This window comes from Pogona vitticeps, chromosome 3 (genome assembly GCF_051106095.1).
Source record: "Pogona vitticeps strain Pit_001003342236 chromosome 3, PviZW2.1, whole genome shotgun sequence".
Taxonomy (NCBI): domain Eukaryota; kingdom Metazoa; phylum Chordata; class Lepidosauria; order Squamata; family Agamidae; genus Pogona; species Pogona vitticeps.
The window spans coordinates 62972349-62989661 of record NC_135785.1 but is presented as its reverse complement, the minus strand read 5'-3'; the positions used below and the strand labels follow the sequence as shown (position 1 = coordinate 62989661).

General features: G+C 41.1%; 1 long non-coding RNA gene across 1 annotated transcript in view; it reads right to left on the bottom strand.

The window, feature by feature from the left end:
* Positions 1-17313, bottom strand: part of LOC144587912 (uncharacterized) — a 67613-nt gene that overhangs the window by 25007 nt on the left and 25293 nt on the right. The gene's annotated exons all lie outside the window — the stretch shown is intronic.

Below are 17313 nucleotides of genomic sequence, written 5' to 3'. Positions count from 1 at the left end.
TAATGGAATAAATGTATAGTAAACTAGCCAAATACCAATTTTAGATAATCAGTTGTGCAAGGAACGTATCCCATCTTACACAAACACAGTAAAAGAAAAGAAAAGAAAAAAAGAGCAGAATAATCTCTTACACAAAAACACATATAGCCTCTCTCCCAAAAAGCAAGAAAAGCCAGCAAGCAAATAAAGGCAAAAAATATACCCAAAGTCCCACCCAAATGGGAGAACACAGGGATATTTGTTTTGCCTCCCCATCACCACTTGATGTCTTATTTCTGTTCTTTGAGTCCAGCAGGCAGCAGCACAAAAGCCAGACAGGCAAGAAAGAAAAGGAACAAAGAGGGAGGAGACATCCCCAAAAGAATCAGGGAGGAGAGGATCAAAAAATTACTCCCAATGAGGCACAATGACTCAGCCAGGCTTTCTGGCAGGGGCAGCAAAAATTATCCAAAGAAATATGGAAGACCCCTCTCACAAATCAAGGGGAAAAAAGACAGAAGCTCAGGTCTGCCCTATGGAATAGGGAAATGACCCGGATGGTTGACATGATTGTGCCTAAGTGCCCTCTCCCTGCACGCAGAGCCCAGACAGCTGCTTGGTATACTTCTGAACTGCGGGTGATGTGGGGGGGGGAGACGGCTGGAGCGCAGGTGGAGGAAATCCCGCTGGGAGTCCAATCAAACATAACTTAAAGCCCATTATTGGGCCTATTTCGTGGCAATACGACTGGTGAAATGGCAATATTTCTCCAACCATATTGCTTCCTCAGAATGTCATCCAGCAGAGCTGTTTCGGGTGGTCCGGGATGTTCTTCAACCAGGAAATCCGGTGGAGGTCCTGGACTGCTCATCAGTTCGCTGTGATGAGTTTCCATAAATTTTGAGGGGGACATGGCTCAGATTCGCAGTGGGTTGGACTCCATTGTTACTGCAGAATCAGAGGATGTGTCCAGTGTGCTATGCTTAGGTCAAGTATTAATGGATGAGTTTCAATTGTTGAGACCTGAGGATGTGGACAGGCTGCTTGGATCTGTCCGTTCTACCACCATTCTGGTTGACCCTTGCCCATCTTGGCTAATTGGAAGACCTGACAAAGGGGTTTGCACCTGGGTCCAGGAGGCTGTGAACGCCTCCTTGAGAGAGGTCCCTACTGCCTTGAAAGAGGCAGTAATTTGGCCACTCCTAAAAAAGCCTAACCTGGACCCAAGGCTTGTGGTTAACTACGAACCAGTTGCGATCCTCCCTTATTTGGGAAAGGTGTTGGAGTGGGTTTTGGCCGGGCAAATCCAGGTGCTGCTGGATGAAATGGATTTTCTGGATCCATTTCAATTGAGTTTCAGGCCGGGTTTTGGTACGGAGACTGCCTTGATCGCCCTATACTGTGATCTTTGCCGAGAGAAAGACAGGGGGAGTATGACCCTGTTGATACTCCTGGACCTCTCAGCGGTTTTTAATGCCATTGACCATGGTGTCCTTCTGGATAGGCTGGTTCCACTCCTTCCTAGCTGACTGTTTCCAGAGGGTGGTGCTGGGGGACAGTTGCTCTGTCCCATGATGTTTATGTCATAGATTTCCTAAGGGCTCAATATTGTTCCCCATGCTGTTTAACATCTGCATGAAACCGCTTGGGGAGGTCATCAGGAGGTTTGGGCTGAGGAGTCAGCAACATGCTGATGACACTCAGTTCTATGCTCATTTTCCACCAAACCAGGTGAGGCGTTTTCTGTGCCGGACTCGTGTCTGGGCTTGATAATGGACTGGATGAGGGTTAATAAATTGAAACTCAGTCCAGACAAGATGGAAGTGCTGTTAGTGGGTATTTCGCCGGACAGGCTGGAGGGCCATTTCCCTGCTCTGAATGGGGTTACACCCCCCAAGGGACAGGGTCCACAGCCTGGGGGTACTCCTGGACCCCAGTCTAACTCTGGCAGCCCAGGTGGACTTGGTGGCCATAAGCGCCATAAGCTGTGGAAATTATACCAGCTACAGCCCTACCGGGACAAGCAGAGTATCATGACAGTTACACATGGACTGGTAACATCTTGTATAGATTACTGCAAAGTGCTCTGCATGGGGCTGCTTTTGAAGATGGTCCGGCGACTGCAACTGGTCCAGAATTGAGTTGTGCGGCTGGTGAGTGGTGGGGCCGCTAGGGGACATAACAAGTCGATTCTGTTTAAATTACATTGGCTACCAGTTGCTGTCCAGGCCCAATTCAAAGTGCTTGTTTTGACATATAAAGCCCTGGATACCTGAAGGACTGCCTCCTTCCATATGAACCTACCCAGCAGTTAACCTACCTACCTAGCCAGGAGGCCCTTTTGAAAGAGTCTTCCCTCAAGGAGGTAAGAGGGAGGGCTTGTAGACAAAGGGCCTTTTCGGCAACTGTCCCAGACTATGGAATGCCCTCCCAATTGAGATTCATCTGGCGCCGACGCTGATGACATTTCGGCACCAGGTCCAAACCTTCCTGTTCCAGAAGGCTTTAAATTGAAATCATATCAACTGTGGGTCCTGATGGCAATTTTTAGAGTATATATTTTAATTGTCTTATCTTTTTATTGTATTTTAATTGTTGTAAGCTGCCCAGAGACCTTTGGGTAGTGTGGGTGGCATATAAGTCAAATAAATAAATAAATAAATAAATAAATAAATAAATAAATAAATAAATAAATAAATAAAGAAAGAAAGAAAGAAAGAAAGAAAGAAAGAAAGAAAGAAAGAAAGAAAGAAAGAAAGAAAGAAAGAAAGGATCAAAAATGGAGGGACAGAAGCAGGTGGCACAATCCAAGATGGAGGCAGCAGTTGCTCACATACCCATAAGAAATGACTGAAGGAAAGAAAGCAAACTCATCACTGGGTTCCAAACAATCCTTTTACAAATTCAAAATTCCTTCTTCAACATCCCCCCCCCCCCACTTGATTATCTGCTGACAACAGCCCTTGCTAAGCTTTGGATGAAAAATTACTGACCAATTTGACAGATGAAGCGTAAGGTTAAACAAAAGAGAAAAATGTAAAAAATACGAAACTTTCATCCACCCCTCTTTTATTAATGTGAATCATATTTAAGAGGCTCTCTTTTGGTAATCAATTAAAGGACACAAAAACAAAGAAGAGCATCCTTTCTTTTTGTATAAATACAAAAGGCCCATTGGTAATAGGCATTAGAATTCTTCCAGGGTGAGCTCTAATTTTCAACATTTGTCTACTAGTCAGTGCAGAAGGGCTGTGAATTAGTATATTGATTACCTAAAGATATCTCTTGTTTGACTTGATGAAAATTCTATCATACTTGATAACGAGGATCCCTACAATCACTGTTGTGGTAAATACAACACTGAGCCTGCCTTGTTAGGAAAAACAATGGTCTGAACATGTTGAGGGCTGAACATGTGGGGCAGATCACCCTCTGGTTCATTAGAATAGGATAGTGTGGATGTAGCATTCCTTTGGCAGCTACCTTGTCACAGTTACATCATTTCCTGATTCTTTGTTTATAGGTTTCAATTGGCTAAGCTTACTTTCTTACATGGGTATGAGAACCTGCTAGAATAGTCCACCTAGAAGCTGGTAGATTCAGACCACCATCTAGTTATGTGTAGTTGGATTAATTTCAGTTACTGGGGCGCAAGTAATATGACCTGCTTGAAAGAGTGAGTAAAAGTCTACCTGTAATATTTGGTTCCTCTTGGTTTGTAAGAGCTAGCTCACTAGCCAGCTGTAGGGAAGTGGTAAGTGACTCTTAATGAGAGGAAGCAATCCTAACTGCCTTGAAGGAGGTGGTTTTCATGTAACTCTTAAATCTGACCTGGATTGTGTCAGAAATGGTTAAGTGTGTTATCAGTCTTGTTAATGGGTTTATTTTTAATTTCTGGCACCAATTTGGATATTTGTACCAAGAAGGGATTTCAAGAGTTGGCTGAAATTCACATTCAAGTTCAAAGACTTAAAAGTTATTAAAAGCAATCTGAAGAATATGTGTCCTGGTTTGTGCTAATTTTGTTATATTAAAGGAAGAAAATAGGGGGAAAGGTAATAGTCAAATACTGTGTGTCTTTAGCATGCACATTTTGAGCACAATCCATTTCACGTTATAATTAAATGATTAAGGAACTGAATTGCAAGAAGTGTTCTGCCATTTTAAACTTCAACAATCAATTGTTTATACAAACATCTTTTAAGACAATCCCAACTCACTATAGGATTCCTGTAGATATAAAGTGAGGCTTAGGGCTAAAACAGAGGTTCATGGAAATGCATCTTTGTTTTTACAAGGATTTCTTGTAGATTTCTCCCCAGCAATATAATATCTTCTGTTATGTATGACTCAGAATTTCAAGAAGTCAACAATATTTTCACAAGAATATCTTTGTGCCACTTCAGGGAGAACTCCTTCTGTAACTTTATTCCCTCTGAATGTGTTTTGCCCCACAGATGCCTCACAAGGAAATATAGGACCAGAAAAATGTAAGGGTACTCCATCTTTTCTGTCTGGAATTAGGGGCAAGTATGGCTGGACCATAAAGAAGGCTGTCTGCCGAAGAATTGATGCTTTTGAATTGTGGTGCTGGAAGAGACTCTTGAGAGTCCCCTGGACTGCATGGAGAACAAATCTATCCATTCTGAAGGAAATCAACCCTAAATGTTCACTGGAAGGACAGATCCTGAAGCAGAGGCTCCAATACTTTGGCCATCTCATGAGAAGAGACGAATCCCTGGAAAAGACCCTGATGTTGAGAAAATGTGAAGGCAGGAGAAGGGGACGACAGAGGATGAGATGGTTGGACAGTGTCACTGAAGCTACCAACATGAATTTGACCAAACTCCGGGAAGCAGCGGAAGACAGGAGGGCCTGGCATGCTCTGGTCCATGGGGTCACAAAGAGTCGGACACGACTTAACAACTAAACAACAAGAAATGGCCACACAGAAAGACAGCACAAGCACAGGGCACATCTGTTAAGGCACTAGCTTCAGCTTTCAGTTTCCAAACTCCAGTACAGAGAAGTACTCAAAGTGACTGACAATCTTTGCTCTCTGTGAGTGATCCATTCAGACCTCCACAGCTTACTAAATGCACATCTATAAGGGCACTCTGTGCTTGGATTAGTGGGAGAACACCTCAGTCCAAAGTGGCAGGGTGATGTGCATCTCTGCTCAGACCACACACCAATGGTAATATACATAATTGCTTTTACAAAACATGTATTTGTATGTTACAAGATTTATTTTTATGGTGAACAGAATCATTTATTATGTTAGGAATGCAGGACACTGGTTTCATTACCAGCTAGCGTATTAAAGAGAGAGAGAAGGGAAATAATTTAATTATTTCATTCTAGAACGTGTTAAGAATGTACTGATTAGCTCAATGGTCTTTTCAGCCTGCCAACAAAACAGGGTGTGTTTTGAGGAGTGCAACCGAACTGTACCTAACTGTATTATGAACACCAGAATGTCTAGCTTTCATGTAGATGCCGAAACCAAATTTGGATTGAAACATAAAGAAAAAACACATTTCTCCTGACGTTTAATGTAGTCCGATGACATGCAACATCATTGCACTTTCTTTTATGATGCAAGTTCTGTAAGTGATACCAGTTGTCATCAAACATCATAAAAATCCAAGCATGCCTCAGTTCATCCATATTTATTATTGTGTTTTTTTAAATAGAACACTGGTTTGAATTTGGTACAGATGGGCTTCCTTTTTTCCATGGAAAACTTAAACCAGCCCTATCTATTATTGTGTGTCAAGCTGGGAAAGATCTGCTGACATGGTGCAATTGAGAACTGCAGGCAGCTGGAGCAAGAAATGCCCTCCTTGACACATGGCAAGTGTTTGGTTTTATTTGCTGGATGACGATAAGACTGACAATAATATCTAATGGTCTATTGAAGAAATCTACATCTCTCTTCTCCTAAATTCTTCTTTTTTTCTTAATTGTGTTAGCCTGGATGTTTATCTGTTGCACTTCCAGCAAATATGTAAGTGGTGGTGAAAGGGCTATCAGAATAATTATCACAGAGTGCTACCAAATACTGTGGGATTTGCTCCATTTACAAAATGAGCGAATTCAAATTCTTTTTTTCTGCCCACATGATGCAAAGGCTAAATCAAATGTGTCCAGCCCTTCTGGCTTGCAAACCAGCTTTTTTTCTCTCTTGTCTAGAGGCTACTACTTTTTTCTTGCTGGAAAGATTCAAAATGGGTATTTCCTGTGTGGATGGGGATGGTGGCTTGCCTCTAGAGGAGAAGTGGGGGGAAGAGGAGAAGTGGCAGCCAGGAGAAAAGTGAGCATGAAATAGTGTGTCTGTGAGGGGGGAGGGGCAAAGAGAAGAGAGAACATGCACTCATTCATACATACACACACACACACACACACACACACACACAAAGAGAGAGAGAGAGAGAACACCAACATTCACCTCCCTCTGTAAAGCCTCTGCTCCCCTAAGCTGCCACTTTAAAAAAAAGGTCCCCCCTGCAGTCCTGTTTGTGCACTTTTTAAAAATGACTTAAGAACTCTCGCGCTGGCAAGATGCAAAAATGGTTGAGAGGAAGGAAAGTCCTCTTAAGGCAGTTCCCCTGAACTGTGCCATCCACAGGCACTTCAAACTGAACTGCAAGTAGAAGGCTTTTTTTTTTCCTCCTTTACATTTTGTGGCCACATATTGTATATCAGAGAAAAATAAATGTTCCAAAGTGACTTTGCAGTAATAGCAGGCAAGTTAATTCACATTTCCCTCACTGTGTAGTTACAGCCACAGTTGACAGTCCTGCTATTCCTGATAGTAATCCAAACGTCTATCAGCAAGCACAATATGATTTCTGCAATAGCCCATAAAACAAAATAATAGGGGCTGTTGCAATTACTTAAGCATGAGTTAATTCAAACCATCATGTTTTTCTTCTAGTTTCTCTTCTGCCAGATGTTTGATATTATCATCAAAAAGGAGGAACCTGTGAATTACAGACCACTCAGCCTGACATCAATCGAAGGGAAAATTCTGGAGCAGATTATAAAGCAGTTATTCTGCAAGCACCTTGAAAACAATGTAGTAACAAACAGAAGCCAACACAGATTTGTCAAGAATAAATCCTGCCTGACATATCTATTTTTTGGTTCAGGTAACCACCGTGGTAGACAGTGTGAATGCTGTAGGCATAATATATCTTGACTTTAGCAAAGCCTTTCACAAAGTGCCCTGTGATATTCTGATCAGCAAGCTAACTAGATGTGGGCTGGACAAAACAATTTTCAGGTGGAATTGTACCCAGAGAATACTTATCAATTACTCCTTCTCAAACTGGAGAAGGTAACATGTGGGATACCACAAGGCTCATGGGTCTGGTGTTTTTCAACATTTTTATTAATTACTTGAATCAGGGGTTGCCGGGAATGTTTATCAAATGTGTGAATGACACAAAATCAGGTAGAATAACTAATATTCTGGAAGACAGAAACAAAATTCAAAAACTTTGGTTAGAGCACTGGGCTGAAAATAACAATGAAATTTAATAGGGATAAGTGCAAAGTCCTACACCTGGGGGAAGCGGGGGAAACCAAACACTTAGTTATAAGATAGAGAACATCTGGCTCAGTAATACTACATGAGAGAAGGATCTTGGAATTGCTGTAGATCACAAACTGAATATGAGCTCACAGTGCAATGTTGCTGCAAAAAAGGCAAATGCTAATTTTGGTTGCATTAGCATAAGCATTGTCACCAAATCTCATAAAGTACTAGTTCACCTCTATTCAACGTTGGTTAGCCTCATCTACAATACTGCGTCTTGTTCTGGAAACTACTTAAAAAAGGATGCCAACAAGCTGGAACAAGTTCAGAGGAGAACAACACAGTAGCAGATTGGAAACCAAGCCTTATGAAGAAAGACTGAAAGAATTGGGCATGTTTAGCCTTGAGGGGAAAAACTGAGGAGATGTATGGAAGCACTCTTCAAATATTTGAGACTGTCATAAGAAGAAGGGGGCGGGATCTGTTCTTGATCATCCCAGAGTGCAGAACATGTAATAATGGGCTCAAGCTACAGAAAGCTAGATTTAAGCTGAATATTAAGAAAAACATCCTAATTGTTAAGAGCAGTACAATAATGGAACCAACAATCTTGGCAGGTGGTGAGCACTTCAACACTGGAGACATTGAAAAGAAAATTACAAGACCATATGTGAGATATACTTTGATTTGGGTTCTTGCATTGATCAGGGGGTTGAAACTGATGGCCTTATAGGCTCCTTCCAACTCCATTATTCTATGATTTGATGACTATCAAGGATATTTTAAGCTTGGTTAAGGTAGCGCTAAACAATGATGTGTTACATCCACATTAATCTCCATGTTTTTTCAGCCAACAAGTTCTTCTCCTTCCTGCTATACTCTTTCTATTCATTTTTTATTGCCAACTGTAACAATCTGTACTTTTTCTTTTTCTTTCAGTGTCCAAAGTATTCTAGGCTTCTGCGTGCATGTTCTGTGATTTCTTGAAGTAATCTGTTTTGCAAGGGTAGCACTGGCAACACTGCAGTCATAAAATGGCTAGTCAGAATTTCACCTGGTATTCGTTTGAGATAGGTGCATTCTTTCTTTCTTTCTTTCTTTCTTTCTTTCTTTCTTTCTTTCTTTCTTTCTTTCTTTCTTTCTTTCTTTCTTTCTTTCTTTCTTTCTTTCTTTCTCCCAAGGTATAGTGAAACCAGCCTGTACTCATCTTTCAGACTCCAATCCCCCTCCCTGCCCTGCATCTCTATGTGACACTATTTTCTATCCTCAGGTTACAAACAAGAAAAAGCCCTTTTAATTTTAAGTCTTGTATTTCTCTCTCTCTCTCTCTCTCTCTCTCTCTCTCCTTTCCAGAGGGATAGCTGACCAGTTATCTAAGGCCTGAGACCACCTGCTTTATTTCTTACACTGAATACAGCTTATAACTAAGTTTGCTTCTTGCAAGCTGCAGCATCATATCGATTTTTAAAGTCCCTTCTTTGTTATTTTGTGCAGGCACACTGTGTCCCCACTGAACAATTCATTCACTACCTGGCAGAATACGTTTCTGACTGAAGCCATAGAATCCTAAAGCTGTTCTATTTATGAACCAAGGAAACAAACAGCTCAGGAGACCTGCATGCTAGATACTGGGTGGTCCATTTGGCCAATGTGATGGACTGAAATTTGTAACCTAACCCATTTCCTTCTCTGTTTTCCCCTCCATCCACTCTCCTGAAAGCAGACCTGAATATTTTCACAAGAGTTTAGAGAGGTGTGTACATGGAAGGGAAGGTTCATCTTTAGAACAAAGCAGTAAATGAATGCTCTGCACAAGAGAGTTTTGTGGGACCCGAACAGAGAGGCTAGAGCTGCTATTAGAGAATAGTTTGCCAACCAGAGTTGCTGGTTTGGAAATTAACTTAAAACCTGCAAACACCTTTGAAGCTCTAAAATATATTGTACATCTGGTCCAATATTTAGAATTGACTCTTTTAAAAGGTTAGACTATTCTGTCACATTTCTACAGAACCATAATTCTTTCAGTGCAAAACACAACTCTAGTACTGATACCTTGATGATTCCCATTGTGAAAGTAAATAGATAGTGGCTGAAATCCTGTTGCATAGGTTTCACCTGTAGAAGGCCAAAGATGTCACCGATAGAGGATGATTAAAGTAATTAAAGACTTATTCCTTCCTTCTCGTGGCTTGTTTCACTTGTGAGTAATTAGTTTCATTGCACGGAAGCTGTGGGAAATTCATAACAGAAGGAGGAAATCTTTACCAAATTTTTTCCCTGACAGTAACATTCTTTGACAGCAGAAATTTTCAGTAATTAAGAATTTCCTCTGTCTGTCCTGTCACTCCTACAGCCCCCATGCAATTCAACAGGTTATTTGTGCATTGAACAAGCCATGAGAAAGAAAGAGGAAGTCTTCAATTATATATAATTGCTGCTGGGAACTGACCCTTCTACAGGTATAATGTATGCAACAGGGTTACAGCCGGTAATATTTCTTGATGTGTTAAAGTTATTATGACGTGTTACAGTCACCATGAAGTTGCTACATCACTTTCATGTGATGATCAGTAGTTTGACTATGAGTGAATGTGGATTCATCCTGCACTACAATCTTTTAGTGTTTTACAGCATTGTTCTTTCAAAGTTAACAGAAAGGTACTCTACTGCTGTGATTCTGCATGGCATTTTAACATAGAATTGTATTACTCCCAGAACATGGCCCATGGGCACCACAAATGCAAACATATTAATGAATGAATTAAACCTAGACTAGGTTTTAGATTAGGTATAATCTAAACCAAATCTCTTATGAGTGGAAGTGAAGAACAGATTTAAGGAACTAGATTTGGTGGACAGAATGCCTGAAGAACTATGGATGGAGGCTTGTAACATTGTACAGGAGGCAGCAACAAAAACCATCCCAAAGAAAAGGAAATGCAAGAAAGCAAAGTGGCTGTCCAATGAAGCCTTACAAATAGCAGAGAAGAGAAGGGAAACAAAATGCAGGGGAGATAGGGAAAGTTACAGAAAATTGAAAGCAGACTTCCAAAGAACAGCAAGGAGAGACAAGAGGGCCTTCTTAAATGAACAGTGCAAAGAAACAGAGGTAAAGAACAGAAAGGGAAAAACCAGAGATCTGTTCAAGAAAATTGGAGATATTAAAGGAACATTTTGTGCAAGGATGGACATGATAAAGGACAAAAATGGTAGGGACCTAATAGAAGCAGAAAACACCAAGAAGGGGTGGCAAGAATACCAGAAAGATTGGGATATCCTGGACAACCCAGAGAGTGTGGTTGCTGACCTTGAGGCAGACATCCTGGAGAGTGAAGTGAATTGGGCCTTAGAAAGCATGTCTAACAACAAGGCCAGTGGAGGTGATGGCATTCCAGTGAAACTATTTAAAATCTTAAAATATGATGCTGTTAAGGTGATACACTCAATATGCCAGCAAGTTTGGAAAAATCAGGAGTGGCCAGAAGATTTGAAAAGATCAGTCTACATCCCAAGCCCAAAGAAGGGCAATGCCAAAGAATGCTCCAATTACTGTACAATTGCACTCATTTCACACACTAGCAAGGTTATGCTCAAAATCCTCCAAGGTAGGCTTCAGCAATATGTGGACCAAGAACACCCAGAAGTACAAGCTGGATTTCGAAGGGGCAGAGGAACTAGAGACCAAATTGCTAATATGAGCTAGATTATGGAGAAAGCTAGAGAGTTCCAGAAAAACATCTACTTCTGCTTCATTGACTATGCAAAAGTCTTTGACTTTATGGACCACAACAAACTATGGCAAGTTCTTAAAGAAATGGGAGTGCTGGACCACCTTATCTCTCTCCTGAGAAATCTATACGTGGGATAGGAAGCAATAGTTAGAACTGGATATAGAACAACTGATTGGTTCAAAATTGGCAAAAATGGAGTACAACGAGGCTGCATATTGTCCCCGTGCTTATTTAACTTATATGCAGAATACATCATGCAAAAGACAGGACTGGATGAATCCCAAGCCGGAAGAAATATCAACAATCTCAGATATGCAGATCATACCACTCTGATGGCAGAAATCAAGAAAAGAGCCTCTTTAAAAAAAGAAAACAACTTAAAATCCTGGGAGGATTGTACATGATGTTTTTCCCCCCACAAGCTTAGTAGGATACTGAGGGTCAAACTAGATGATTCATGTAGCACATTTTTAGATGAGGTGCTCTCTTTAGTAGTAGTGAAATATATCTGTCATTGCACATTGCTCAACCATGTGTGCTTTGCTTTAGGATTGGTCATGGAATGTAAATACAGGCTTAATTCGCAAACCTGATTGTTGAAGAATGTATCTCTAGGAAATTATGTTATAGGAAGGAAATGGGTTAACTGGAGGAAATATATGTTTCCCTCAATGTCTACATTTGAGCCTTAGTTGCATTACAATGGCTCAGAAATTACCTTTTTCTCTTTTTTAAGGAAGACATGAAAACATTATTGTTTTTCCTCCTGAACCTTCCATGACAATAGGGAAGTGCTGGTAGTTAAAAGTAATAACTACACCACAGAATGTGTAATTGCAGAAAGCAACCAACTGCTGACAGCCAATCTTTGGATTTTAACTGTTGTCAGGGAAAGAGAAATGATGTTTTGTCTCTCAAATAGTCATGGTCTAGAGTATTTAACCTTTTTTCCCCTTAAAAGACACCGGAGAGACAGCAAATGCTTAGGACATGCATTGGCTGGGGAGGTCATGGTCAATGTTATCATGGGTGCCCTTGCTTTCTAGGTATGTCAACAATGCTTTGTCAGGATGTACATCAAAGGTTAGCACTGCACTTGAACTGAAAATTGGTAGCTTGGCCATTCTACATCCTCCTTAGTACTTCCTGTTACTTTAAATAAATGAGGGACACACATGGGAGGTACAAATGCCATTCTCTGCCCTTCCGTCACAAAAGAAAGGCAGGAAATATTTAGAACAAAAATTGGCCCCGTGGGGTTACGAAATGGTTCTCAGCAATTTTCATCTCTTAAAATTTTTAGCTCAGCTCTGACCTAGAATAGAACAGAATAGAAATTGAGCTAAAGGCATTACTGTTCCATAGAACTGTAGCTGGCATGGACATACTCTGTTCTTCTGTGGTACTTAACTCTTCAAAAGCAAGTCTAATTTCCAGGGGGAGTGTTTTGCTTTCCCCGTGTATGGACACTCTCAAATGCTGTAATCGCACACACACACCTTGCAACGGATGTGATAAAAATGGCCTTGGTGGCCTCTGACTGGACTCACTGTTCCCCTTTTGCAATCGGCACAGTACAGGAGAATGCCTCTCTCAATCCTTATGTTGATTGTCAGTGCTGAGAATCAGTGGAATAATTTGCAGGGTATTTGGTTCTTCCCTTGGGACTTCCTTTAAACCATGCTGCAGGCTGAGGTAGCCTTGCTCCTTCCCTCTTCCCTTGATCTGCTTGGCCCTCTGCTGTGGACAAGAGAGGGCACTGCAGGCAAGCCAGCTGTCTTTGTTCCCCCACAACTCCCTTTCTGCTGCCAGCTGACTAGATTGATTCATATTCTTTCTAAGTAACACAAAGTGAGCAGCAGCAACCACTTTCGTCTCTGTGCCAAACCACCTGTTTCGGCAATTCCGCAGTTTCTTCCAGTGGGGACTGTCACTGAGGGACGCCACCTGTTTTTCACGTCATCAAGAACTGTTCATAGCCACGTGTTGTGCCGAACTAAAAGCATTTACCCTTTTAAAACTCTGAATTCTCAGAAATGAGTAGTGGGATTCATTTCTCCATAAACAAAAGAAAGAGGGTTTGTTCCTTGTGAAGCAAATGCATGCCAATGTATATATTGTTTCCAATTTATTCTTTCCCTTCTACTTGAACACCAAGGCAGAGCCTGGAAAGGTGGTCATGGTGGCCGGGGAAATCTAGGCCTTGAAATCTCAAAAGTAACCTTCTCTAGATTTTGGTTTAAAGCCTGGACACTAGTGAGGCCAGTTGCACAGAGTAGTACGGGCCAAGAGATCAGCAGGTCATTGTAAGGCGTGGTCTCAGGAAAGCCCCAAGAAAGCTGCTCACACAAACACACACCCACACCCCAAAATCTAGCTTCCTGTAACTTGAACCCATTGTTGCATGTCCTGCACTCTGGGATTATCAAGAACAGATCCTGCCCCTCCTCTTTATGACAGTATTTAAAGTATTTGAAAAGTGCTATCATATCTCCCCTCAGTCTTCTTTTCTCAAGGCTAAATGCTAATTCTTTCAGTCTTTCCCCATAAGACTTGGTTTACAGTCCCTTGATCACCCTTGTTGTCCTCCTCTGAAGGTACCCAGAACTGGACACAGGATTCAAGATGAGGCCTAACCAGTGCTGAATAGAGGGGAAGTAGTACCCAATGGGATTTGGAGACTGTACTTCTGTAAATGCAGCCTAAAATAGCATTTGCCTTTTTTTTTATGACACCACACTGTCATATTCAACTTGTGATCTACACCTCCTCCAAGATCCTTCTCACTCGTAATATTGCTGAGGCAAATATTCCTCATCTTGTAACTGTGTGTTCAATTTCTTGTTTCTAGGTGTACTTTGCACTTATCCCTGTTGAATTTCATTCTGTTGTTTTCAGCCAAGTGTTCAAGCCTATCTAGATAATTTTGATTTCTATTTCTGTCTTCCAGGGTATTAGCTATTCCACCCAATTTTGTGTCACCTGCAAATTTGATTAGCATTCTCTGTATCCCCTGATGGGATCCCAAGGCCATTCATTGAGTTTCATGGTTCAATAGGACTGAAGATTTGCTCTTCCCAATCTTACTGCAATACTTGAACCATTATACAACTCAGTAGTACATAAATTAATGGGTTTACCACCAGTGTGGTTTATTCTTACCACATGTATGAATATATTGAATCAACATTGCAGAACTAGAAAGAATAAGTCACATTGCTGTTATTCAACTGGGGAATTTCAGCAACCAAAGGATATTCACATACCCCTCTTAACAAGCACAGGTTCAACTTCTTGGACTTTTGATGCTGCCCATGGACTCCATTTCACCCAGACTAAATACCAAATGCCCAAAGAAAAATGGGAAGGAGAAAGAATCTGATCATACCCTTTGCTATTAGCAGCAAACCGATCCACAGAAATGAAATGGTGAATTCAATGCATGGAGATAAACGTTATGCTCTGTGTAGATCTGCAGTTCAAGCTGTTATTGAAGGCAGAGAAACAGGGGCCTGCAGACAAGCTGGCAATTCTCTGGTGTAATACCGGAGGTGATATTCTGCTACATATATTTTGTTTTGTTTTTTAAGCCTGTGGATCTTTGGATGACTAAGGGGAAAAGTAAATTATAGAAACCCCCACCAACCATCTATTATTATTATTTTTAGCTCAGGTAGCATCAGTATATATAAAGCATACAGAGTGAGGAAAAGAAACTGCTGTCACATGCCTTTCATTTTCCAAAAGAAATCAATCTTTCCTTGCCTGCAAAGGCATTGCCTAAAGTGAGGAGAGATTAAAATAAGGCATTAGGTGATGAGGTATATAAAAGTCAGTCTTTGGGAGAGAGGGCAAATGGCAAGGCTTTTGTACTGGGGGTGGGATGGGGAATAACTGCACTTATACCCTCTGGCATGTACAGAGCAACCCAATTCTCTTTCCTCTGTAAAGGATTATTAGCGACTTGACTCTCTGCAGAAAGCTAAGCTCTAGCATCTCTGGAGTAACTGCTGCAGCCCCTGGGGATACTATCATAACCTGTATTCGAAAAGGTCCCAGTTTAAGCATATGTTTACCTAATGTAATATTATAACCCTGGCTTTTGGAATCTGGGTTTTACATGCTAACTGGCTATAGATACCAAATGTAAACAATTGTGTTTAATCATGTTAAACACTCTTGAAACATGTCCGTGAGTGGATGGGATCAGAGTATCTATAGTAAGGGACAAATCTGAATTCATTATTCTGTCAATTGGCCCAGTGAATACAATGTTAAACTTTGGCAAAAACCACATAATTTTTGTTCTCGTGAACAAGCCTTCCCCACCAACTATTCTCTCTCCCTGCATGCCAAAAAGGCAGATTTATTTAGGACAGGTGCACGTTCTGTTTTAGAAAACAGGAAGCTGTTTTATACTGAGACAGGCCATGAGTTCATCTAGCTCAGAAATGTCAATGCTGACTAGAAGCAGTTCTCGATGATTTTTGGCAAGATTCTCTCTATCCTCACCTGAAGAGCACTGTTCTCTCACCCAAGAACTGATGAAGCCCAATACTGCTTAGTCTTAGATATCTGATAATGTTGGGTATGGTAATAGTGGCACATTGGTGGTGGTGGTGGGGCTTTTGTGTTTAAATTAAGGATCCAAAACACAAAAGAGGCTGTCTTTTTCTTCTTTCATTGTTTGTCAAAAATAAACCTCTTAAACATGAATCATTTGTGTTTGTGAAAGAGGGTTACCTGAAAGGTTCATGTTTCTTTCATGTTCCCTCTTTCAGGGAACTGTTCTTTCACCCTTTGTAAGTCTAATCATCTGATAAGTTTTCACTGACTAACACTGCAACTGTTGTCAGCAGCCAATCAGAATGTCTCTGAGAAGAAGAGAGTGGTAATTCCAAATAGGTGAACATGTCTGGAGCCCAGTGAGGAGTGTTCTTTGCTTAATCATTTCTTATGGGATTACTGTGTGCTGAACCCCCCTGATCAGACATGGGGACGAATAAAAAAAAGGATCACAATATTCATCAGAAATCAATGATTTGTTAAATATTCATCCCTTCATATTTTTGGGTTCCAGAGACTGCCCACAAATACTATGGCTTTCTCATTCTGCCTATGGGCCACTGATCAGCTGATCAGTGATCCGACAGGCATCAAGTGATAGGAGAAAGAGAAATATCTCCATATTCTAATAATTTTGATTGGGGGGTTTGGTCATATTTTTCCCTTTATTTGCTTGTTTGCTTTTCTTGGTTTCATGAGAAGGGACAGTGTGTGTCTCTCTGTGTGTGTGTTTATTTTCTATTATTCTTCCTCTGTGTTCGTGGGTGTGTGTACAGTACTTTTAATGTTTGATTGATTTTTTTTAAAAAAAACACACATAATTTCATTTGTGGTGTATTTACTCTGTTAGAGGTGCATATTTTGGTGGGGCTCTTTTACATTATTTTGTTTGTCCTGTGGATCCCCTTGTACTGGGGGAGGGGGTAGGATGCGACTATGTCAGTGTGCCACTTGGTTGTGTGGCTGTACAATTGTGTACAACTTGGGCATTTTACTCTAGTTGTTTTTGGTGCTGGCTGGTTGGCTGGCTGCATCCTTGACTCTTTTTTTGGATTGTGCTGCCCGAGCCTAAAAGGTCTCTGCTGTGCTAGCCAGGTGCCATTGAACTCAGACAGCTGTTTTTTCTTTTCTAATTTGTTGGTGCTTCACTGCTTTTTGAAATAGTTTCTGGGTGAGCATGGTATTTTATTGCTGCATGCATAGGACTTGTGAGTATGGGATATATTGACTAAAAGAGCATCTTTCTGTAGCCTCTAGTGGAAGTGTGCACTGGGGAAAAGGTGGCTAGAGAGGCGTTCTATGGTTTCATATTATGGTGATGCCTCACAATGTACATGGCACACTAGCCTCAGCCTTCTCTACCAGATGTGCTGCAGCATAGTGGTGAGGTGTGCCATATCCTTGCAGGCGTACATTGGTGAGGTGTGCCAGATCATTCCTCCAGCTAGTGTAGGCTTAACAGATGTTGCACATGGCAAACTGGCAGTCCTCATT